Below are 24,915 nucleotides of genomic sequence, written 5' to 3' on the forward strand. Positions count from 1 at the left end.
GTTTTGTGCAACCCTAAAAATAACGGCTCTTCGCAGGAAACCACTGGTTTGCTGTAGCAGCAGATGGCAGCACCGGATAACGAATGGCGTGTGCTGGTTAGTCCTGGGCACCCACCACCAACCGCAGCCTCAGGGGTGGTTTGGTGGTGGAAGGTGGGGTTTTGGCATCCTTCTGCAGTTGCAGAGGTCTGGTGCTGGTAGCAAATGAGATCCGAGGCTTCTGGAGCTGGATGCTGATGAACTGAAGGATGCCTTCCCCTTCTAAGTTGTTAGCTCCAAAGGGATGGAGGCCTGCGCTGGGTTGCATGCGGTGGCTTAGCTAACACAAGATGAGTGTATTTAAATGCCAGTGCAGGTTGTAAACCCTCTGCACCAACACTGAATAGAACTACAGGTGCATTAATGAGGTGAGACACCTTTGCCAGTGTTCCTGTAGCTACAGATGGGAAAAGCCTCATGACCTGGGCTCTCAGCTAGGGAATCATAGAATGGTTCGTGTTGGAAGGCACAGACTGGCTGCAACAGCACAATGATTTATGTCTGAGGGGGCAGGTCCATTAAAACAAAGTGCCTGGGATGCACATCCATCACTAGGTTTTCCTGAAAGGCTCAAATGTCATAGCAGGGTGCCCGTGAATCCATCTTTCCAAGTGTGAATGCTTTAATGTTAATCAATACTTTTTTCAAAGAGATTTGTTGGAGGAGAAGAACTCATCTAATTTCTCCTCATTGCCCATTCCCTGGTTAACCATGTTAATTTGATTGCTGTGGGTCTCTAGGGAGAAAGCAAAGGAAGGGACCCTCTATGAGCTCTTGAGTGAGGACAAATATCCAGAGTGGATCTAGGAAGGAATTGGAGCCAAGGAGGGAGCACACCACTGCTGTGTCAGGAGCCAGCCCCTCTCCTCCCGTGGCTGGCCTCTGCCACCCGCGAAGGTCTGGCTCAATAACCAAGGCACATATGTCTCTCTCTGTTGGTATGGGATTGTCCTCCTAGTCCAACTGCATGCCTGTTGGGAAACACCAAGCACCTGGGCCGAGCTCAATTGCTAATTTTAACGGTTAACTGTCATGAATGTATCTTGCAACTACAGGGTGCAATTCCTGTTGCAGTTCTGTACTGTCTCAGGTTGCCACTGGTTTGCAGCCAGCTATTTCTCTTGAACATTTTGATCCTTGCGGCACCAGATTTGGTTATCCCTACACAGAGCTGCACACTAGGAGACACGTCTTGGTTTCATTTCCCTCGTGTACAAATGCTTGAACAATCTCTGAACTTCTCATCAGAGCTCTGCTCCCCATTTCTTCCAGGGCATCTCACAGAGATAGCTACAAAGGAGAGTAAGCAAAATTTTGTTCATAGCACAAACAGATCAATGCTGTATGGTGCAAATCAGTATTAGTGTGATGCGGGTGGGCAGTGACCTCCTCCAGATGGGGTTCTCTGCAAAGAGACTTCTAAAAGCAAGAAGGGATATTTCTGTTCCTTCCCAGCAGGCTGTTTTGCAGCCAACACCACTAACAGGGGAGAAGGGATAGGCACCTGCAGGAACAAGGAGAAGTGAATTTTGCAAGGCACTGAGCAGCTCATGAAGTACAGCATGCCAGGGATCCCTCTGGAGTTAATAATCAGCATCCTGGAGGAGCACTCAACACTGTTTAAGGGGGAGCTCCTGAGTGACTTTACATACTCCTGCCCTAAATGTAGCTGCACGACAGGATCCCTGCAAAAATGGCAAAACCTGATGAAGCCTGATGTTTCCAAAGGTGCTGAGCAGCTCCGGGGTTAGGGAGGTGAGCCTGTACCTCAGTGACATGAGTAGAAAAAAGCCCCCACCTTTAGACACGTGGTTTTCTTGCGCTTTCTTACAGAACTGTCTTTGCTCCTGTGTATGGTTTGGTTTTTGCCCCGTTTTCATTCGCACCCTGGCAGCTGGGGACGGGTGGCCGGAGCTCTGGACTGGGCTCTGCACTCTCAGCTGCTCTTAATTGATTTATCTTCATTTATAGCAGCTGGGCCATTGCTGTCCTGCAGTATCTGCTTTCTGAATCTGATTTTGTTACCGCATGTACTACTCGATGGTAAAATTGCAGGCTACAGCTTCTCTTCCACATCTCCTAAGGAAGGGTCTTTTCTCTGGTGGTCCAGTACGCCACGCAGGACGCACATTGGACTCCTGACATGTGAATTCTTCACTTGCTTTCTTGAGCTGGCGAGCCACGTAAATGCAAATGGGCTAAGCCAGAGACCTCGATACTTTCTTGTGATAAACCTGTAAAGGGCTTGAATATATAGTGTATATCAGCACATTCAATATATGCTGTCTGGAAGATATGCTAAATCAATAAGGATCAGTGTGCCGCTTCTAGAACAAGTGTCTATATTAGTTTAAGTTCCACAACCTCAACAGACTATTTAGAATGTAATAAAATATACGGCAAGGGAAGCGGCAAATCTTGCTGTGAGTGTTTCCTAGATGGGGGAGGCTTTAATTAAACTGACATTTCTGATAAGCAAGTCGCTGAAGAGATGTCTGGGCTGCGATGTTAACGGAAGCCTCTGCTGGGTCACTCGGCGGGGGAGAGTGCCTGATTGCAGATAGCCACCAGCTGACATCTTACCCAGAGCCAAGCTGGGACAGATTAGATATTAGGAAGAAATTCTTTACTGGGGGGTGGCGAGGGGCTGGCACAGGTTGTCTAAAGCAGCTGTGGGTGCCCCATCCCTGGCAGGGTTCAAGCCCAGGTTGGACGGGGCTTGGAGCAACCTGGGCTGGTGGCAGGTGTCCCTGCCCGTGGCAGGGGGTGGCACTGGATGATGTTTAATGTCCTTTCCAAGCCAAACCATCCTGTGATTCCGTGGTTTTGCAACCCTTCAGCACCGTATGCAGCAAAGACCCCCCCCCAAGGGGGATCCCGCTGCTCGGGGCAGCACAGCGGGCTGTACATCCCCCCCCCCCCCCGCCTTCATCGGGGTGACTCCCAGCACTCACAAAACACTTCTTTCCTGCCGAAAAATCTTGAGCTGGGCTCCAGCCTGGCGCGGTTGGTGACCCCGGTTTGTGCTTTTAGCGCCTGCGGGAACTTTCGGGAGGGCAGAACCGGTGCCGGCCCTAAGGGGCTGCAGCTGCTAATTAACAGCCCCGCTAATGAATCCCTCCCCCTGCCTTCTTCCCCGCCAGCCCCTGCCTTCCTCCCTGCCTCCTCCCGGGGCGCGCTCGTCCGCCTGCCCGGGAGCGCGCAGTGCGGCGCGGCCGCGCCCGGGAGCGCGCAGTGCGGCGCACCGAGCCCCGGCTGCGGCGAGCCCGGCGCTCCCGCATCAGGTAAGCGGGGCGGGGGCTGGGGGGGCACCGGGCTGCGGGCGGCTCCCGGGGGGATGCCCGGCTCGGTCTGGCCGCGGCAGCCCCGGGGCATGGCTGGGGCTGGGGGGTGGGATTGGCCGTGCACCCCTATTGCGACTTTAGGACCCCACTGCCTGCGGGGTGTGTCCCGTCCGTCCCCCTTTCCACCCCCACCCCCCCCCCCCCCCAGCCCCCCGTTTTGCCCTCCCTGGGCCGGAGCCCCGTGCTGGGGGGAGCTGGGTACCGGGCTCGGGCATGTGACGGGATTTTTGCTCTTACGTCATGACATCATGTCTATGCGTGCGATAAAATCCTGATGTGTCAGTCTGGGGGGACACGGGGTGCAGGAAAGGAAATGCAGACCCGATAGAGACCTTTGTGCGACCGGGCACGTTTTGGTCCCCAAAAGGTGCTGGGGAGGAAGGTTTGCTCTGCGGGGAGGCTGCACCCCGCTTCTTCCCTCGCGTGTTTGGGGGTGGATTCGTCTTCTCCCTCTGAAACATCCTGGGCTGGCAAAATCCATCCACCGGCCTCCTCAGCGCGGCCCCTCCGAAATCCCCTGGGTTGCGATGCTGCGTTCGATGGAGCCCGGCTTCGCCGGAGAGCAGCGGTTAGTGATTGCTGTATTTTTAATCTGCGTGTTCTGGCTGTGCCTGCAGAGCAGCTCACTGCTATTGATCAACCTTCTGGAGGTGGAGAAAGTGCTGAATCATTTGTACTCCCGGCTGTACGGGTGGTTCAGCTGTTCTCCATCTCCAGCAAATGCTTAGAAATGGGCTGCGGAGACTGAAGGAAACTCCACTACGTGTGTGTGGCGGTGGCTGAGGTGGGAGCCCTGTGAGCCTGGAAGAGGTACTGTTTGGCCTGAGCACAGAGTAGTATCTTCCGTGGCCTTAGCTGCTCCTTGGAGGACATGGCAGGGGGAAGATGCATGCTTGCATCTTGGTGAGGCCTCTGGCAGGGTGCTGTGGGGATGCAGGGGGGGCTGCGGGGGAGCCGAGGGAGGTTTTCCCTAGAAAACCCTCTCCCACCTAAAACTAGGAGAGACTTGTGGGGCTTGCTGCTTGGGTAGGTTTTTCTTTTCCCTTTTGAATCCTGTCTTTGAGATTCTTTTTCAAGGTCAGGTCCTTGGACTAGCATGTGGGCTACAGAGTGCTTGTCAAAGTCAGATGGGGATGTTTCCATCTGCTTTTTGAGAGGGTGGCAGTGTAAAAGGACAGGGGGACACGCATATTGCAGAAAAACAGGAATACTGAAATGCAGCCCAGATGCCTGACTCTTTTAAGATGGATACTGTGGCACTGTCAGTATTTCCAGGGTGCTCTCATTAGATGCTGAGGACAAAAGCAAGAATCCAGTGACTTTTTTTGGAGACTCCTTTATTGTTGACTGTGTTTCTATAAAATATCTACCCTTTGGCAGACAGCTAAACTGATGGTCAGCGTGACTGCTTTGTTTCCAGAAAACTTCTTTGCATGGCCTACCTTGAAAGATAACTGCTCAAATTCAGCATCACATTCTTTCTATTTAGTGCTTCAGGCTGGGCCCTTGCTGACTTTCCTTTTTTGTGTAGCTGTAATGTGAGGACGACATAAATAATGCATGGAGGGCTTCTCAGCTGACGGAGGATGGGCTCAAGTTGTTAAATTTGAAAATGGACTTTGCTTACAGGGGTTGGGACCTGGGGATTGGCTTTGTCTTGCCTGAGCTAGAGCTGGAGGATAGTGCTGGCTGTCAGAATAACAAAGCTCCAACACCGTCTTTGGTGTCTCGCTGGGGGTTACTGCGGGCCGCTGTGCTGCCTGGGTTCTGTTGCCTTGGCTTGGCTAGGGATCTGATTTAAACTAAGTCAGTCAATCCAATCATCTCTTCTCCCAGCTAATGATTAAATGGAAAATATCCCAAGCTCTCAAATGGTATTAATTCATAATGAATTATTTGCCTAGCAGTGATCTAATTGTCTTCGTCTTCATGGGTCTTGGGTATAAAATCAATGCTGCTGCTGGCAAAGTGCCACCTCAAAGGCTTTCTGCAGTGCCCAAGCATCAAAGATGATCAAATACCTTTAATAACAAGGGCAAGAAATGAGGTCGCCTCCTTCGTATCTGTGTTCCTGCCAGCAGCCCGAGACCCTGCAAGGGGACTACTCACATGAGACCCCTGTGTGGGGCCTCTACGTGGTTGTGTCCGTCCTGTGGAGGAGGGTACTGAGAACTGCTAGGTGTGGGGAAGGTGCTGAGCTCAGGTGTGAAGGGCGGCGTGTCAATACTGTGTGTCGGGGATGGGGTGGGAACAGAAATTAAAGGCTGTAGGTGCAGAGCCAGGCTGCTGTTGGCGTTGGCTGCGATCGGGAGGAAGGGGAGAACGGACACGGACAGGAGGCAAAGGGACCTTTGTTAGTGCTGGGTTCTGGTTGATGGGAAATGGTAAATAGGTGGCTTAAAGTAGTTTAACTTTCCAGTGAAATGATTTTTACTTCCGATGCTCTGTTTCAGGCCAGGTGACCTAGTGTCCTTGGGAGGAAGCTCACTGGGTGAATTATTCATAGGTGCCACGTACCTTGCCAGACTTGAATCCTCTGTCCATTCCTGTCATCTGTTTAACCCCGCTTAGCAGAAATGTGGTAGTTACGGGGTGTCTCTAACAAAACACTGCCTGGATAAGCCTCAGTGTTTCTAGAAATGGAGCCTACCTGGGCAGAGTGAAGGCTTGCAGAGCTTACTCAGAGCTTTGGGGTGTGTTGGCTCCGTCTTGCTCTTGGTGTGCTCTGGTAAGGAGCCCACAGGTAAAAGGTTTACACTTGAGAATAAGAAATCTGAGAAAGTTAAACAGCCAAATTCCTGGGACATTTCTGTGGTTCCCGTGTTCGCTGTGAGCCTTCAGCAGGAGTTGCTGAATTTCTACCTTCTTACAGAACTAGTGTGTGTTGACTTTTACTGGGGTTTTAATTTAGTTGCCTGTGCAGCATCAGGCTCTCAAATCTCTTCAGCACTTAACCTTATTTATAGAGAAACCTGAACAGTAAGGTAGATCTCCTTCATCTGTGTGTTACAGGACCTCAGGGAGATGTGAAATCCCCTGGTTTCTGCATAGTTGCAAAGCTCTGCTTCCTTAGGTGAAATAAGAACACAGCTGAATTATGAGGCTTTAAATCTATTAGTTATTTACATTGAATTTCTCAGTCACATATAGAAGATCAGGTTTTACCTGAATTTGAATAAAAGCAAAACCTGGGAGGAGAATTCTAAAATTTAAGAAAGAAACCTCTAGTACTTCCCCTTTGAATCTTTATTGTTCCTTGGATTTAGTTTGCCCTTACCAAAGTATTCCCTTGTATCTTAAAACTGAGCAGGCAGCTCAAACCAAGGATTGTATTCAGTTACAGTTTTTGAAAGGCTCTAGCAAATCCTGTCAGAGAGGTATAGCTTGTCTCCCTGCCCTGTGGGTAACTGCTTTCAAAAATAATTTTCTTTATTTTAAATGTTGGTGGATGACTTCTGCTCTGTCTCTCTCTTTTTTTTTTTTTTTTTTTTTTTCTCCCTCCTTCTCCTGCTGAAACAGGTCGTACCTTCATTCTTCTGCCTTTGTTGTCCAGGATAGTTGTGTAATTTCTGAGATCCAGCTCAGAATGAACTTGCTTGAAGTTGTTGTTATGCTAAATAATTCCACACACCCCCCCTTTTTTTTAAATCCAGATCTGAAAGAATCCATGCTGTGTTGTTATGGATTAAAATAGAGGAGGATTTAGACCTCAGCCCTTCTTATAGGGATCACCATTCCTAGTTAATGAGATAGGAGGAGAAGGATTAACTACTGAACAAATAGAGATGGTTTTGCATGGTTAAACGTGGTAGAAGTTCCCAAGGATGCTCTGCAGGGACAAGTCTTTGTCTTGCCTCTTTACCTCTCCTCAGTTTGGAGTCCTTTGGACCTCATCCCATCCCCTTGCTGCTAGTGATAACTAGGTCCCATTGTCCTCGCTGTAGGAATGCAGCTTGGAGAGAACAGCCCAAGGGCACAGGAGGGCAAAGCATTGCACCCTGACTTCGGGCAAAGCAGGACAAAAGACAAGGTACAGGCCTTGGGGACAGGGAGTGGAGACTTTCCTTTAAAAGGCAGCATCTGGAAATCCTTTGGTAGCATCACTTTGCCTCTGTGACTCAGTTTAGCCTAAACGGAGGGCTGCTGGTTTCTGAGGCTGCCAGAGAAGTATCGGCACTGGAAAGCTGGTGCCTGGTACAGTCAAGGTTTGATTTAGCACAGTGCTGAGCACCTTCCAGTCCCATGACTCCAGTGCAATGCTGGGGGGGGCGGGTGTCGACAACTCCTTGCATGAAGGCCTGCACAGTCTGGGGTGGACCCACCTCCTGCCATGCCCTGCTCCAATGGGCACTGCTGTTCCTTGTCACAGGTAACAAATAATCTCATGTTCAAAGCGTGACATGGGTATGGCTGATGAATATCTGGCACAGGCTGGCCTAGCTGCTGCTCTCCCACCTTTGGAAGCAAACATTGATCCTTACAGATGGCTTGTTAAAGGGAGCATAACCCAGAGGTTTGGTGCAACGTGAACCTGGAGGTTCATTTGAATTCCTGGCAGGTTTTCTACTGCTTTATGCCACCGTGATGGTAGATTTTGCTATTTTCCAGCAAGGGGATTGATGGGTTCCTACAGACCTTCTCAGTCACAGCAAGCATGATACTGTCTTGCTGTCAGCCTGCATATCATATTCCTCCTGACATGCCCTGGCACAGATGGGCAGGGCTGGCAATTGCAGTGTGAGCTGTGAGGTGGATAGGACTCTCCTTGAATCTGCAGAAAATGTAGTGAAATCCCCTTTCTGCTATGAAACATTTACTTTTCCTAATTATCCCATTAACCTCAAGAAGCTTCAAGTTAAAAGGCGATGCAGTGTCTCTAAAACTAAGACCACCTAAGGCACTGACCTGTTGCTTGTGTTTTTAGTATGTATAAAGTAATCACTCCTTGAGGAGGAAAAGTGGCTTCTGTGTTCAAGAGGTTACTCAGGGAGCAGTGCTCTTGAACACACATTCAGGCTTTTTTTAATTTGCTTGGTGTGCTGTATGGGTTGGCTGCACAAGTAGGGTGTACATTCCCCACTTTTCAAGATTTTTTCATTCCATGTAAGACTTGGGGACATGGTTTAGTGGTGGACTTGGCAGTGTTGGGTTTACAGTTGGACTTGATAATCCTAAAGGTCTTAAAAGAGTTGGGTTTGTTCAGCATTGAGCAGAGAAGGCTCCATGGAGACCTTACACCAGCTTTCCAGTATGTAAAGGGGCCAACAAGAAAGCTGGAGAGGGACTTTTTACAAGTGCATGTAGTGATAGAACAAGGGGGGGATGGTTTTAAGATGAAAGAGGGTAGATTTAGATTAGATACGAAGAAATTATTTACTGTGAGGGTGGCAAGGCGCTGGCACAGGTTGTCTGGAGAAGCTGTGGGTGCCCCATCCCTAGAAGGGTTCAAGGCCAGGTTGGATGGGAGAAGGGTTCAAGGCCAGGTTGGATGGGGCTTGGAGCAACCTGGGCTGGTGGCAGGTGTCCCTGCCCGTGACAGGGGGGTTGGAACTAGATGGTCTTGAAGTTCCCTTCCAACTCACACCATTGGATGATTCTATGTATATTTATACAAACAAACCCATGAACGATGTTGCGAGCCTGAGGAGGGTATCCCATCCCAAAATTTTAACAGGGAAAGATGCCTAAAGGATGATGTACTTGGAGTCAGCAGGGAAGGATGAACGTGGCCAGGGAGCTGTCAGGGCCGGGTGGGTGCGGGACCCAGCGGGGCGGCCCCCGGCCCCGGCGCGCCCCGGCCGCTCTCCAGGGTGCTGAACCGCCGCCGCCGCGGGGGCCCCTCCGCACACTCAGCCCCCGCCTGGCAGAGCTCCCCCTCGCTCCTTCCCTCCTTGGGACTGCGGGATAACGGGCATAGGCTGAAACAAAAGGTTGTATGGCGAGGGGGAAGCATAGGTTACCCAGAGAGGCTGGGAGGGATCCTCCACCCTTGAGGACAGGTCTTTTAAAGACCCATCTGGATAAAGCCCTGACCGACCTGGTCTGACCTTATAGCTGATCCTGCTGGAGGCTGGGCTAGGTGACCTGCCGTGGTCCCTTTCGGATGGAATTGTGATCTCGTTACCTTCAGAGTTTTCACCAGCAGGAAGAAAAACAATCTGCTCCCTCTTCGCATCACTTCGAGAACGGTTTCTCACGTACAAAGATTGACTGCCCATCCTCGCATCACTGTGAGGCAGCTTTTATTGGATATTCACGCAGCCTGGGGGAAGGAGGGAGGGAAAGAATTCACAGCGCTTCCCTCCTCTCCCAACAAAGCAAAAAGGTGAAGCTCAGCCCTGACTCTTGGCTTGCTCCTGGAAGCTTTACACACAGTCTATCACACTACTATACAGTTAATGAGAGTCTGCCTGTGCTCTGGTGTGTGAGTGGTGGTAAATGTCACTGTTTCTCAAGCAATTTAGATGATTAGTACTTGGAGTCAGCCTGTATCTTGTTCCACAGGCTCTTAACAGTTCCACAGTAGAGTATGGTACCACCAGCCACCTCGTGTTTAATTACACAGCCCTGTTTGTGATAGCTGGGAGAGTTACTAATATGCCTAACAGCACAGCATGGCTCTGCAGTTGATAAAGACACATCTGTATGCTGAGCTGTACCCTTATTGAGTTAAGGGCATAGAAAAAGCTCTCTTTCTTGCTGTCACTTAAATGGTGTCAGGATTCATGAAATCTTGCTTTCAGATTCCTACCAGACCCAGCAACAAAGACTGCTTGTTGCAAGCTCATTGGTTTCTGTTTGAATCCCTGTGACGTGTTCACAGATGTGTGCAGGCAAGTGGGAGGGAGAGGAGAATGAGAGAACTGGGGCTTTGTAGCCGGGCACATGTGCCAGCATGCATGGGACCCCTGGAGCTCCTCTCAGGCCAGCCCTCCTTTCATGATACAACCGGCATGCCCCAGACCATGTTTTGGCACTGTCATTTTGAGCAGTTTGTCTGAGGTTGAATTGCAAGTCTTGCAGCGTGTCTGAGGACTTACATCTTGGCTTATTTCTATTTCTCCCATTGTAAACTCGAAAGACCGTAGCTGGGTAGGATTTGATGCCCTCTGCAGCGAAGCTAGGTATATGAGCGTGCACTGAGAACAACCTCTTGAAAACCGTATCAAATCAACTTACTTAATAAATTGATAATCCTATTTCCTTCTTTCACTATGTCTAGTGAATTTGGATTGTAATGTACAATGACTTAAGACTGAACTTTCTATCAAGACTAAGCGCTCCTTCCCGTATGCCCAGAAAAGCTGAAGTCAGGGTTAATTCAAACATGTATTAGTTTATGCAAAATACATGGGCTGCACTTATCAGAAGAGAAATATGTGTACAAAGAAGTGTCCTTCAAAATATTATGTTCTGTATCACAGCCTGACATCTCTTATTGACAGCTCCGGTATCCAGATGCCAAGGCCCACAGGGTTTTATTTTCCAGCAATATCAGCAGCTGGGTCCACGGCTACATATTTTTGGTTGACCTCGTCTGAATTCTCCTGGCCATGGTGACAGCTGTGAGGCTTATCTGGCTGGAGCCCAGTATAGCAGGCTTCTCTCTAATGTTGTATTTCATGGACTCCAGTTTCCTTGTCTGATTTGCTACTCTAACCTTCATCTTCAAACAGATCCATCTTTCTAGAGAGCCTTGGGTTTGGGATGGAGGTGGGACTGGTTCCTATGAGTGCCAGGAGGTGATCTGGGGAGCCTGTACTTTCTAAATGTTCCTGGCAGGCTTTTTACCCAGGAGATCACTGAGTTTGCTCAGCTGTAATGCTGCTTCCTTCCCCCTAACTTGCCTTGCAAGATGAACAAATGTGAATTATGTTTGTGTCCATAAAACGGCCCTGTTCTGTGACACACATTAATATGTTTAGGAGACAACTTTATCACAGTTGAGAGAGGAATCAGGAGCTTGTGTAAGAATAAATACATCTCTGATTAAAGAGATTGGATCAAGTGTTACAGAAACAGGTTAGTTAAATTCAGTGGGATGACTGGGATTGTCCCTTCTGGGAAGGGATGGCACTTTCCTGGGTCTGCATAAATGGGAAATTAATGTAGCGAGTCTCAGTGCTCTCATTGGCATCCAGTTGTTCCCAAGCATCTCTTATCTTGGGAATTCACTTGCTGCTCTAGATGCTTCCCCCAGAGCAGGTTTGTAATGGCAGTTATATAATACACAACAACACGGTCCTTTTGTGGAAATCAAGCTCACCATAACCCTGTGAGGTAGGGTTGGAGTGGGGGAGGAGGACAGGAGTTCTTGGTTGAAGGTATCAGTCAAAGCAGGAGAGCCTGAGAATGTGTTTTAAATAAGTGTATTGCCTTTTAGACTGTGCAAACGTATAATTAACAATAAGATAACAGGGTGGCTCTACAAGGCAGCTAATTGCATTTTCAAATGTCAGCTTGTCGGCTCTTACTTAGCCTTCATTCAGTCTGGGCTTTGCCAGAGCAGTGTCTGGTTTTAAATGGCATTTCCCTCTCCTGGCACTGTGGAAGGATCTTCTCCTTCCTTGTCCTCAGAAACCTCTGCTAGCCCAGCTCCTGATTTGCTTCACCTTAGACGTGGTCTCACTTGCTAGGATGTGATATTAGTCCACTTGGTTACAATAACAATTAAAAAAAAGTCTTTGTGGAGGTGGAAAAAATAACACTACCAGTGTAGGAGACTGTCCTGCAGGTTGCAAGGGCTTGCAGTACATCAGCTGCCTGAGAAAGCCTTGCAGGCACTTTCCTCTTGCTGCAAGCAACAAAATATTATCAGGATGTGAGATGTAAGTGATAAGATATTATCAGGATGTGAGATGTCTGTACAGCAGCCCCGGGGCCCCACGCCCCAGCTGGCTAGCTGGAGCTAGGTGCCATCAGTGGAGATGCCTCCTTGGGGACTGCTGTTAGGTGTGCTTTGGGATGTAGGCTGCCTTTTGCTGATGTCGAGGTGGGAGCTGGCAATGTGTGGACAACTGGAGGTTCCTTCCCATCTTTGATGGGAAGGAAATCATGTCACATTTACAACTTGCTGACTCTGCTGCTGATAGATGGCTGAAAAGTTCTGTGCTCCGCTGCTAGTCCTCTGAGTTACGGCATGTGCTTTTAAAACCACATTATTTTAAGGTAAATGATGATATTTTGAGGTGGTTTGTCTGAGCATTGATGTGTACCAGGACTGAACCAGTCAGGCAGGAATGCTTTGGAGAAAACCTCCTCTTGTAGAATGAGTGGAGAAGAAGGAAAGGAGAAACTGATGTTTCCCTTAAGTTTTTGGTCTGTGGGTGCAGGATACCATTCCAGGTGTGAGGGTACATTGGCAGCCAAAACTCGGCCTCTGTGGATAAGGCTGAAGTGTATGCCCACAGGCAGGAGTTGGGAAAGGAGCACAGGGACATCTCAGCTTCACAGTCCCCCCCGGCAGGGTGAGGAGCCACCTCCCCAGCCCCTCGGCAGCCTCCCCATGCCAGGGAGCCACCTTCGCTGCGTTTCTGCTCTCCATCAGTGGAAGCATCACAGGTTGCTGTCGTGGGAGGGTGTTTAACCCGCACTGACCAGCATGGCCGTATCATGGGCAGAGATTAGCATCACCCTCCTGTTCCAAGCAGACAGCACAGACACAGTGTCAGCTCCAGCCATGCAGCGTAGCAGCACATAGTGAGCAGCAGCGTGTCACTTCTACTCAGTGCAGCCAGTGGCAGTGGCCTTGCAGCTGACCGGCGGGTGACACCAGTGCCAGCCCCCTCCCCATGCCTGCCTTAGTCTGTGATAAGCAGGGAAATGACACTAATGAACTTTTCAGTGTCTAATCCCTGACATGCTTAGGCAGGGGTTGTATGACTTAAGGATGGCTTTGGGCTGCCTGTGGTGGCAGAGAGCATCCGTGGAGTTATTGCTACCTACTTAAGGCATGGAGGCTGGAAAGTGCTTTGCATTGATGTGTGGAGTCATGCAAGGGGGGGGGGGGGGGGGGGGGCTTGGCGGGAGGAGCACTGCCCTCCTTGCCCTGCAGCTGGCTGGGGGTGTATGAGGGCTGGGCTGTGTCCGGAGCCCAAGGGACAAGGTGGATCAGCTGGCAGGAGAACAGCAAAACTTTCAGTTCCTCTTAATCCCTTGAAAACAGCCTGCCTCTGTGCACTGCTCCCCTTGTTACTGCAGTGGCCAGCTCTGGGCACAGCCTTGGAGCAGCACGACACGGGAGGAAAGAGGGGTGATTATCAAGCACAAGTCCCAGCTATGTGCCCAGACCTCCAGGAGGGACTTGAGCTGGCCTCTGGTGTTCTGGAAACCCTGGTAGCTGCTGGTCCTGAGCACAAAGGTCAGGGTTGTTGGGTATTTGTGTCCCTTCCCAGCTTCCCAACCATCCCTGGCAGTGATGCTCCATGAGACCCATCATCTCCAGCTCGGTGAAGGGGAGGATTTTGCCTTCGTGGCTCTGTCTGCAGGGCGAGAGTGCTGAGCCGATCGCAAGTGCTTGATTTAACCTTCTTGTAGTCAGTCTTCAAGAGAAAACAACTGGAAAGAGAATTTTCCAAAGCTTTTGCTCTGCTTCCTCCATATTTCAAGGCCCAGTTCCATCCTTTGTTTACTATCACAGGATTGCTCCCTAACACACAGCTAAAAAGTTATTGAAAATATTCTGTAGGACAAAACCAGAAGTCCTTATTCTAATTCCAGTTCTGCTACCATGAAGCTGTGATCCTGAACCAGCTATTTAGATACCCTGCCTCAGTTTCCCTGTAGGTAGATAAGGAGGACTGTCCATGTTGCAGGGATTGGCATGTGTTTTCTCTTCATGTTAGGAAACCTTGAGGCCCTGGGTGAGCACTAAATATTTCTTCTGTGGGCTTTTGAATGCATGAAATAAGTGCCTTTGCCTGGTTTAAGTCAACATATGTCAATCAATTTGCCATAAATCCTGGTTCTCAGTCAGAAGGAGCTCTTGTAAAATAAAATAGTGCAGGCAACCAGCGGGGATGTGGTACGTGCACAGCCATGGAAGTTACATGCCAGGAAGCAAAAAAAATGCTGCTCTGCAATGGAAATGCAGTTTCTGCCTGATGCTGCCTATTGTCTGGTAAAAAGGGGGTTGCTGAGCTGCGCTGGCGATGCTCCTGGTATTGATTCTGAACAGATGCTGAGACGTGGGAAGGCAGATGGAGCCCCGCAGCGCAATTCCCTCCTGCGATGGGGTGGGCAGCATTGGCCAGATGCCACGTGGGGTTGGTGCGAGGGTCCGGGTTCAGCCCGGCCTTTCCCCGCAAGCCTGTGGTGGGAGAGGCTGCCGAAGGGGCTGTGCCTTGGAGATGACACAGTCCTGGTCTCTGGCAAGTGAATCTGACACCTGACTAAAATCCTAATTGTCCCAGTGCCGAGGGACCCCGTGCTGCTGGAAGTGATGTGGGCCACTGCCTTTCTATTTCTGAATTACAATCTGTGACAAATCCATAGTTGTCTTCAGCATTGGGCTCTAGAGGGCAAAAGAAAGGCTTTTGGAGTTGGGCTGCCATCAGGATGTGCTTGTGGCTAATTATAGCCCCATGCTGGCAGTTGTGGCCACTGTGGAGGGAGGGGAGGGAGCAGCAAGGACCACCGCTGCTGGATGGAGCAGTGGGGACCTGAGCATCCTCCTAGCACGACAGGATGGGCTTCATCCTGCTGCTCTGACAACATTCTTGGCAGCTCTGTGCACATCTGGGCTGTGGTCAGTGGCTGAAACACCTTTCTTAGGGTGTCTTTTGGGTGCAAAGGACCCCAGAGGGTCCTGCCCTGCAGCCAGACATCTGGATGGGAGCCAGGGGTGTACACGGGATGTGGTCGGAGGTTCTGCGATGAGTTTATAAGCTAGTGAAGATGTTTAGGATGAGAATACAGCTGGGATCCAGGTAGAAGAACAGCAACGTTTCAAGAACAAGTTAGAAGTGCATTGAACTGTTAATTGGGACTTCTCGTTTTTAGAACATGGCCTCAAGTGTTAATCAGGCAGATGAAAGGCGTCTTGCTCCTGGAGAGGAGCTGAGGCAGAAGTGATTTGCCTTTAGCTGTGGATGTGAATTCCTGAATTTCTTATATCCCTCATATTTCCTTCTCACTCTGAGTTAGGACAGTCTGTGAGCTGGCAAGAGGAAAGGCAGCAACCCTGCATGACAGCAAAGCATCCTGCTGTCCAAGTCCTGCCTGCCCCCATACGGAGGGGCAGCAAGCAGGGCAGCAATGCTTAGAAACTGCACCAAGTACAAATACTAGAAGCAACCAAGCGTTTTTCCTCCGTAGTTTCCTTCAGGACAGAGGCAGAGGAGAAATATGGTTAATTTATTCTGGCCAGAAGCTTTGCAGAACTAAACTCGTGGTGCGCAACACTGCGGGAGGTTTGCAGGGCTAACCCGGGAGAAGGCAGCACTACGTTCCTTGAAACAGCAGCAGGCAAGAGTGAACAAGAAGTGCATCTTCTTTAACGAACAGCTTTATGCTAAGGTAGAGTTGTCTCCTAGCTGCTGCCCCAGGCATGTTTAGTCCCTGATAAAGCGCCAAGCCTGAGCTGCAAAAGGAGCTGGGATCGTCCCTGCCACCTCTGTGGACTTGTGGGCCTCCACCCCATGAAAAAGCTCATCCCTTCCCCAGCAGTTAATTAACCCTGAAACTTGACCACTTCTAAAAGCCTCTCTGGGCTTCTTTGGGGGGCAAGAAGAGCCAGCTCCAGTGGACTCTTCTTGCTCAGTGAAAGCCTGCAAGCAATCAATGGGATTTCAGGGGTCCCGAAAAGAGAACATGGCTCATCTTCCCTGGGGAGCCTTTATTCATTCTCATTATTCCCTGTCTCTCAGGCCTGCAGCTTGTGCTGTCCCCAACTTAAAGCAATAGAGATACTGGACTGAGTTAATCCCCAGTGACTCCATTCATCTTCAAGCAGGGATAAATATTTGCTGGCAACCAGCCCTGCTTCTGACCAGCTGCCACTGCTTTTTGTGGCATGACTGAGGCCATCACCTCCTGCCAGGCTTTGCAGCTCTTCCTCCACACCTCTGTAACACGCTGTCTGGGCTGTCCATCACTGAGCAGACAGCATCCGCTATGATGGGAAATTTTTCAGACTGCAGTGCTGGCAGTGTCCTGCTGCTGTCCGGAGTCGTGGGGAGAGCAGATCTCTCTGGCTGCTTTTGTGCTGCGAGGATGATGGTGCTAATGTGTGCTGCGCATCAGTTTGTCTCCTGGGAGAACGCTCTGCTGTAAAAGTTGGGGTTGAGGGTTATCGGCAAATATTTGGTGGCTCACTTTCCGGGGTCAGGGTAATGTCCTGGGGGCATCGCTAGGACAAGCCACACAGATGCTGCAGCCTCCCTTAGTCACAGCCCCAGGGAGAGGTGCAGGCAAAGCCAAACCCGCTCTGCCTCTTCCCTGGGGAAATAAAGATGCTATGGCTTCAACCAGGCTGGGCACAGTGGCAGGACCAGACCTAGCAATTTAGGCCACCTGGCAAAGTTTTGTGGCTCTGGGTGCTGTGAAGTCTGACACCCTTGCAGGAGGACCACTTCTGCACTGGGAAGCCCTCAAGGCAGTGTGAGATGTAGATGCTCTGAGGTGGGCAGCTGTAGGAACATGCTGTCCTGGGCAGCCTTTGGCACCAGCTGCCGTTGCCTCCCCTCCAGCCGTGGCCGATCTGCCACTTCTACCTCTGCGGTGACAGAGTGTGGCTGAGCCACCCGAGCAGCTGCTCGGCGTGGTGGGAACGATGCTGGTTTCCACAGCTGCCTGCTCCGGTCGCCGTTTATCAAGCGTAGTCCTGCATCATGTTTAGTCTCTCTGGTATCGTGATGGTTCAGCTGAGGACCTGTGCTAGGCAGATTAAACTTAATTCGGTTTTTAAACTCAGATCTTACTTATCTCTTTCACATTTATTCTTCAAGAGGCTGGATCATGTTTTAATTTCACCAGATAGCAGGAAGGCATTGCCTGAATACAGGGGAAAGCAGAGAGAAGTAACTAATCATTTGGTAGGGATGTGGCTTATGGTTTCAAATCCCAAGGCCCCATCCTGCTCTCGTTGTCCCACTGCACTGGACCCTTTACCCTTCTTCCTTCCAGCCCCAGTCTAATTTTCTAGTGGTTTGAAATCCATTTGGGCTTGCTGGCTTGCCTGTTGGGCATGGCCCAATCTCAATAATCCGGATCAGCAAGGCTGGCGCTGTAATTATCTCAGCAGCTACTCGAGGTTAATGAGAAATACAGACAGCAGAGTTGAACTGAAATCAGTTTGTGGTGGTTACGGTGCCCTTTTGTGGGGGAGAAAGGATTTGGGGGGTTCATGGAGATGGAGGTGCATTGTGCTTGTGATTAAATTAGCTGTCACAAATAACCTTCTGATCAGTTGTTTGAGGCTTAAAGTTATTAGAACTGTAATTGCTACTAAAGGGTAAGTTTTGCAGCACTGGGGGGGGGGAGTTGTGCACTCTTGTTGGCGGAGATAAGAACATACCCCTTGGCATACAGACCTAGGGAGCACTAATACCCAACTTTAGGGAGACAGGAGCCAGAAAACAAGGGAGATGTTGCTGTGTTTGCTCTGAAATATCAGGTTCTGGGTATAGCTGAGCTGGGAGGAAGGTGCGTCCTTGGAGGGCACCCTGGGAAGGAAGAGATCTGAAGTGCTTGCTCAAAAAGGTGTCATCCAAACTGTCCCCAGGGCTTAGACCTCTTGGCACCAAAGCACCTCCTCCCCAGCGGACAGCCAAGGCCACAAAGACTTCTCTACTCATGACCGTTTAATCAGGAAAATGGAAATAGCATTTTAATAAGATGGTAATGAAGTTGTGGATCAGATTGGTTGATTCCCCATTTGAAGCTACAAAGGGGAGCTTTGTTTTTTCCTTGGGTTTATCACTTCTGTTCTTGCCTGATTAGTCATAATCTTCTGCTGTCCTTCACTGGGAAACTCCCTCTTTTATTCTCTGCAAAAGTCTATCCTTAAGTTTGTGTATGATCCTCCAGGGAAATCAGGCCACCTATATTTCATTTAGTGACTTCAAACAATTAACCTAACAAAGATTCCTCTCTCCCTCCCCTCCTTTCCCCCATCTGTTTCCTAATTACCAGTGGAACTGGGATACATATGCAGACTGTGCCTATTTTTTAATTAAATCACCTCTCTTCGATGTTTTGTGGTTGGCTCTTTAAAAGCTGTGTCTTGCTAGTAGGAAAACAGTAAAACACAGGATGTATCACGAGGGTGAGTGAGTCTGAAAAGGATCAGAGATGCAGATTTTGAGGTGTTTTTTTTTTTGTTTGTTTTCTTTCTCCCCTGCCCCTCCCCATCATAGCTGGAATGCAGAATCACTTTGGTCCTTCTCATGGATCAGAAAGTGTCGTGTCATCTGGAGGGGAAAGCTGAGTGAGCCAGGACTCCAGAGGAGGTCTCATCCCTCTGCTCTAGCCCGGAACAGCTCTGGGATATGCTGTTTTTGGACCAGGGAAGCGTTTTTGGGAGGAAAGCAATCTCCTGTTTCTCTGAGGAAGAAAAAATCCCTGTGTCCCTCTGTCCTTGTGCAGGTTGTCCTCCTGCCCCATCCTGCCTCCTTCAGAGAGCTCTGGGGATGCCACAGCCTGTGCCGTGCTAGTGAGCTCTCCCTTCCTAAAGCGCAGTGCTATTAAAGGCTTTGTATAACGATGGAGGAGCTGGTGCATCCATACTGGTGTTATTGGGAGTAGGAGAAGTGCCCTGCAGTGGAGACTGGGGATCTGTTTGGGAACTAATGTCAGCTTGGTGCAGGGTTTGCTGCAGCCTTTGGCTCTCGTTGCAGAGCTGCAAAGGGCTGTGCGCTGTCTGGCTCCGGGACCCGGCTGGCATCTTCGCTCCCTTCTCCCACTGCTCCCTGCCCACCCTCTGCCCTTTTGCTCACCCTCTGTTTTGCCCAGCCTTGCCCTCCGCTGTACTCGGAGTCATCTTGTCTGCACCATGGGGGACACGATGAGGAAAACCTGTTCACGTCTGACTGCTCAGCCCACGCTGCCGGCGCGGGGGAATGAGCTGAGACGCGTCTGCCTCTCCCCCACACTAGGAGACACCTCGGCTGTGCCCGGGTACCTCTGCACCCCAGCAGCCACCCTCACGGGGAGGGTGCTTCTCCTTTAGCAGCTACAGTCTGGTTGGCAGAAAATCATTTAACTGTTAGAGATGGAGTTAATTAGATGCAGGGCAGGACAGTTCAGGCTTGGCTGAAACCTGCTGGGAGGTAATTATTTTCTCCTTGGCGCTGAATGCCTTTTGGTGTGCTGCGATGCTCCAGGAGTTAAACCCACAGCTGATGCTGCTGGGTGCCTCAGCTCGGGCGTGAGCCTCGCAAGGCTCGGGGAAGGTCCCACCAGCAGTGCCGGCAATGCAGTAAGTGATTCAGCAGAACGGTTGGATGAGGTGGGTTTGGGAGGAGGCAGCTGCTTTGCTCCGTTGGCTTGTGCTCAGCTGCGTTTCAGCCCTGCTCGTGTGGTGTTGGACTGTTGGGGTGCTGGGGGATGGATGGCAGCCTGGTGGGTGCTGGGGGGAGGCCATGCACCTCCCAGCGTGCAGCAGCTCAAGGGCGGACACCCTGCACCGAGTCTCAAGGATGGTTTGGGAGCAGGCAGGGTTTGGAGAGACATTTGGAGCTTGGGTCTGCAGCGTGCTTTGTGCTTTCTGCATTGTGAGACCAGGATCCAGGAGATCAAAGTGAATTTTCTTCTTTCCCTCCCACCCCCCACACCAGCTGGTAGAAGGGCAAAAAAGCCTGGGCTATCAAAAGTATGTCCTGTCGCACTTGGGCCAGCCTCCTCTGCTCCTCTGGCTTGGACTGGAGGGGTTCACACTTGTTGGGCTTCATCTTGTACCTTGCAACAAATAATATTTTCAGCAGAGTCTGTGAAGCCTGCGTTCAGGGGCTGTGGCTACAGAGCAAAGGGGGCTTTGATTAAATCACAGTCTTGCACTTTGATTTGGTAGCAGCAGAGCTGGTACCTGAGCAACCTGGGGGATGCTCAAATGAGTGTGGTGGAAGATGAGGCTCCCTACCACACTCCTCACCCTTCTGCACCTTTGCTGCCTCAGTTTCCATAGGTGTAAAGTGGAGATGCTGCTGTTGGAGAGGGGGGAAATTGGGCTGAAATATCAGTGAAATACTTAAAAATCCCTGGCTGGGAAGTCTCTGTCCATGGGCTGGCTCCGGCATCAGCGAGATCTCTGATCATCTCCTCGGCAGCTTTGCTGCATGATGTGTGGGTCTGTCTCACCAGCGCGGATGCTGCTGCCAGCGGGGCTGGAACAAAAGGAAGCTGCATCTGGGGAACAAAACCCCGTCGTACTGGTGGTGCTGGCACCCAGGACATGGGGACAGGCCCTGGCTGGCACTCGAACCCACTCCCTGCTGGCTCAGGGACCAGCAGGGGACAGAGTGGGTACTGTCCTGCACCACAGCTCCTGCATTATTCATGAAGGAAAATCCAGCAAGAGCAGGGAGGGAAGGGAGAAGAAAGTTGGAGTTATTAATAATGGCTGTTGTGCCTTCTCCCCTTCCCCAGCCCGTGGGGATGGGTGGGCTGGAGGTAACGCAGCCCTGTGTCGGTGGGGCAGGGGGAGGGTGGGGAAAGGGTCTTGGGCACCACCCCAGTGATTTCTGACTGGCACCCAGGGAAGGTTGGGTCCTTGCCAGGTTTGGGGGATGCTGGCGGAGCCGAGGGGCTTGGTGCATCCTCCCCAGCACACAGAGACACTTTGTGCTTGGGATAGAGGAGACGGAGGACCTTAACCCCGAGCTCTGGAGGGGGAAAGCTGTGTCTTAGATGGGAAAGGGAAAGGTAGGCAGGTCTTTGCCTCTGGAGTAACTTGTGAGGAGGTAGCGGTGGAAGTGATTTTCTGTAAAAGCCTTGGATGCTGAGACGTTTGCAGTAGGATGGGCAGGAAAGTCTGTTACTTGAGGGCTGACTGGCGTGTCCCCAGGGCATCCCAAGGGGACAACATGAGTCACCTTGGAGGTGAGACCTGCTGGTGGCTCTGTCCCTGTGTGTCTGTCTTGCTGTGGCAGCGGCGTGCTGAGAGCAGTCGCCTGCACCCGGACCCCTCCTTTCCCTCATTTTGCCATGGCTGGATGCTGCCCAGGGCAAGTTAATTGGGTTTTGATCTCTACTATTGCAGTGCGTCTTTTGACTTTCTTGCTTTGTGTTCTTTTCCAAGTCAGGCAGGGATGACGTGCATCTAACCCCTTAATTCCTGCTCTCGGGGCTGCTTGTCACCGAGACGGAGCTGAGTAACGCTGCTGCTGTGCCTGGATGGAAACAGCCCGTTCCTTTGCAGGGGGGAGGCGGTGGTGTAAATACCAGCACTCATCAGAAACATATGTACCTCTTGGTTTAATTAGGATGCTTCTCTTTTAATCCAGAGAGCTTTAGGGCAAGATGTAAAAGTGCTATCCTGACTTCTTGGGTTATTAATAAGCTTTTTCTTGCAAAAGGAGTTGGTGGCTTTGCGGTAATCTGGATGTAAGCTGATTGTAGCCTCCTGCTCCCTTGCGCTGTGCCGTGGGTTGGTTTGGATACAAGCTGGTGTGGGAAGGAGGTTATTCCAGAGCACCTACACATGCCCCCCCAGGGCAGACATCAAGCACTGGGAGCAGACCAGGTACCACGGCAGGGTCGCCCACACACCCCTGCGCTGCAGTGGCAGGAGGCATCAGAGCACCCGGCAGCCTCTGGGCATGAGGAGATGATGGAGGTGAACTCCTTGGGGAGGTGATTAGTGTCATCTCCCTCCCGCAAACTGTGCTGGGCATTTTCATTACTATTTAATGGCAGGCTTTGTCTGTTCTACTTTGCCCAAACCCTCTTTGCGCTGAGATGCTTTGGCTCTTGGGGCCCTGGAGAGCTCTGTGCATGGAGCAGAGTGCAGCCCACTGGGCTGGCTTTGTGCTTTGGAGGAACACAAAAGGCACGTACGAGCTGGTGACCTGGAAATCTGCCTCCCTGCTCTCCTCCATCCATCCAGGTGGACTTGTGAGCTGTGTGGTGCAAGGAGGATGTTGCATTTGTGTTGCCCTCTGCCATGGCCAGCACATCCCAGCACACAAATTCAACCTTTCCCTCCCAGCCCTGCCTGTGCTGCTGGAACAAAAGCTGCTCTCTAAGCTGCTCCAGGTTTTGACACAGGCCACATGGTCAGACAGTTTGTGTGTAATTGCAGCCGTGTTGCTCTGGAGATGCTGTGTCGAGTTCTATACATCAGTTGTACCTGTCTGTTGCTGTAATTCGAGCTGATTAAAATGAAAACCTCTCAAGAGATTGACTGGGAAACCCATCCTAAAAGCTCTGATAACAACAGCCACACTTCAGTTTTGCTGGTTTGTTTTCAGAATATGCTCCATCAGACATCTGTTGCCGGGGGGACACTGTTTCATGGACCCAGAGTTGGCTGCAGGTTGATCTCCCCTGCACGTAGCTCAAGTCTCAGCTTCTCTCCTGCCCATGAAGCATCTAAATTTGGGAAAGCAGAAACCAAAGTCTTTAGATAAGCTCAGTTTTTACTGCCTTTTGTGTTCCTCCTCCTGTTGCCCTGACATCCTCCCTTCCCTACCCATAATTGTGCAGCACAGTCCCAGCGTTGAAAGGCAAGTCAGAATTATACCCCACCAGGCTCCATGCTGGGCTGCGGTGGTGGAGATGCAACAAAAGCCATTAGTCACCGTGTAATATCTAGCAGCCAGTTCGCTGGGGACTGGTGCAAAGGGCGTAAATGCGTGGCAAGCTCACCTGCATCCCAGCCATGACCTGGCAGGATGGCATTAGCATCCCCAAATGGAGCAGGACCAGACGTGTCTAGAGGCTGATGTGACGAGCTGCTTGCACTGCCTGCACTCCCGGTATGGCAAATACATTTCCACGCATCTCTCTCTGCAGAAAGAATTTGCATAAAACTATACAGAAAATAACTAGCGTAAAATGGCTGAAATGAGGCTGTTGGGTGGGTAATGGAGTCCTGGGGTTGCAGTGGGGGCCCTGGCCCCCCCCGAATGAATGTTCCTTCTGCCATGGCTGAGCAAACCCTCTGCCCGCTCCGGAGGGAAGGGGAGAAGCAATCCCTGAGCTGCAGGGATAGCCAGCTGCAATTCCAATGGGAAATGCTTATTGAGCTCTGGTGGGGTGGGAATGGTAAGGAGGTTTCTGGTTTCTCAACCATCACATAATTGTGGCGGAACACGGTCCTTTAATTGAATTAACTTCTTATGTATCCTGGCTGGGTATTTTCTTTTCCATGTCTGTTTATTTACTGCAGTAAGTAAGGGGATTTCTCTGCCCCTCGCTGGGGGTGCAGGATGAAAATAAGCAAGGGAAGGGCTGGGGGTATCTGGGGGCAGAGGGGTGGGGGAAGGGGTGGCTCAGGGCTGCCCCTCTCCCCATAGCATTGCTGCATCCCTGCGAGTCTCTGCCCGCAGCCTGAAGTTATCTGTTGGTGCAAGATCAGGTTTAGCATTTAGAGTAAAATGAAAAAATAATTAGTGGAATCGGAAATCTCTGATACGAGCAACTCGTGCTGGCGTTGGCTGCAATGGGAACTGAACTAGAGGAGTAGGAGAAGGGGTCTGGAAGCAGTGATGGGGTGAACAGCCTTTCTACAACTGCTCAGAGACTCCCTTCAAGGTTTTTCTTCTAATTAAGAAGAAGAACAGAAAAAAAAAAAAGAAAAAAGGCACTCAAACTGGTGCTTCAGAACTGACATTGCAAGAGAGGGCTTTTTTCCTTTTTAAATATTAAATTAACAGCCTTTTGCCAAGGGGAATGGAGAGAAAGGTCCTCTGCCTGCCTGCTCCCCGGCAGGGCTGGGGGTGAACACACTTCAGAGGGTTTGTTGTAGCTCTCACTAATTTCTCATGAATAATTTTTGAGCTGGGGAGTGAATTCCCCCCGCTTCCTTTGCTCAGGAAGGCATCTCTGCGCATGAACGCGGGTTGCTATGGCCACGCACAAGTGCTGCGCTCCCAAGGGATGCGAGTGAGCGGCTGGGGAGAGCACTGGGGGCTTGTGACCCCCTAGAAAGGGGTCTGGCATCTTGCGAGGGTGTCTGCTGCTCCAAACCATCCTGCTCCCATCTCAGTGTGTGACTCAGTGACGCCCTAAAGCCTTAACAGTTTTTGTGCCTGCCTGCATGCTCTCGGCTCCATCCTGCCGGCTTCATTCCTCCTGCGTGGAAATCCTCATTTTCCCCAAATGCTCACCTCTCTTGCATTCCATGAGATATTGATGGTGGAAACCTGTTAGCTGGGGTGGATGAGGGACTGATTTGATTTAATGCCACTGGAATTGAACCTCTTCTCGCAGCTGTGTAAAACGCTGTGGGCAGGAGAGGCGAGAGCCCCCATTCCTGCCTGGACCAGGCAGGGATTGTCCAGCTGCACCTTGCATGGGAGCTGTTGGGTTTGCTCGTGTTTCCTGAAACCCGGCACGGCATGCAAAGGGTTACAGATGCCTGCAGGTTTTGACC

At 50.8% G+C, this 24,915-nt stretch overlaps 1 protein-coding gene across 19 annotated transcripts in view; it reads left to right on the plus strand.

Moving 5' to 3' along the window:
- The first annotated feature begins 3,096 nt into the window (after positions 1-3,096).
- NFASC (neurofascin) overlaps positions 3,097-24,915 on the plus strand; it is a 97,138-nt gene continuing 75,319 nt past the window's right edge. For 4 of the 19 annotated variants that reach the window (XM_056361635.1, XM_056361640.1, XM_056361638.1 and 1 more), the window contains exon 1: positions 3,098-3,323. The gene's annotated coding sequence lies outside the window, so the exon portion shown is untranslated. Of the gene's footprint in view, positions 3,324-3,676; positions 3,952-24,915 lie in introns of those variants that run through there. The other 15 variants (XM_056361645.1, XM_056361643.1, XM_056361644.1 and 12 more) reach the window with 8 other exon arrangements.

Source organism: Falco biarmicus, chromosome 16 (assembly GCF_023638135.1).
Source record: "Falco biarmicus isolate bFalBia1 chromosome 16, bFalBia1.pri, whole genome shotgun sequence".
Lineage (NCBI taxonomy): Eukaryota > Metazoa > Chordata > Aves > Falconiformes > Falconidae > Falco > Falco biarmicus.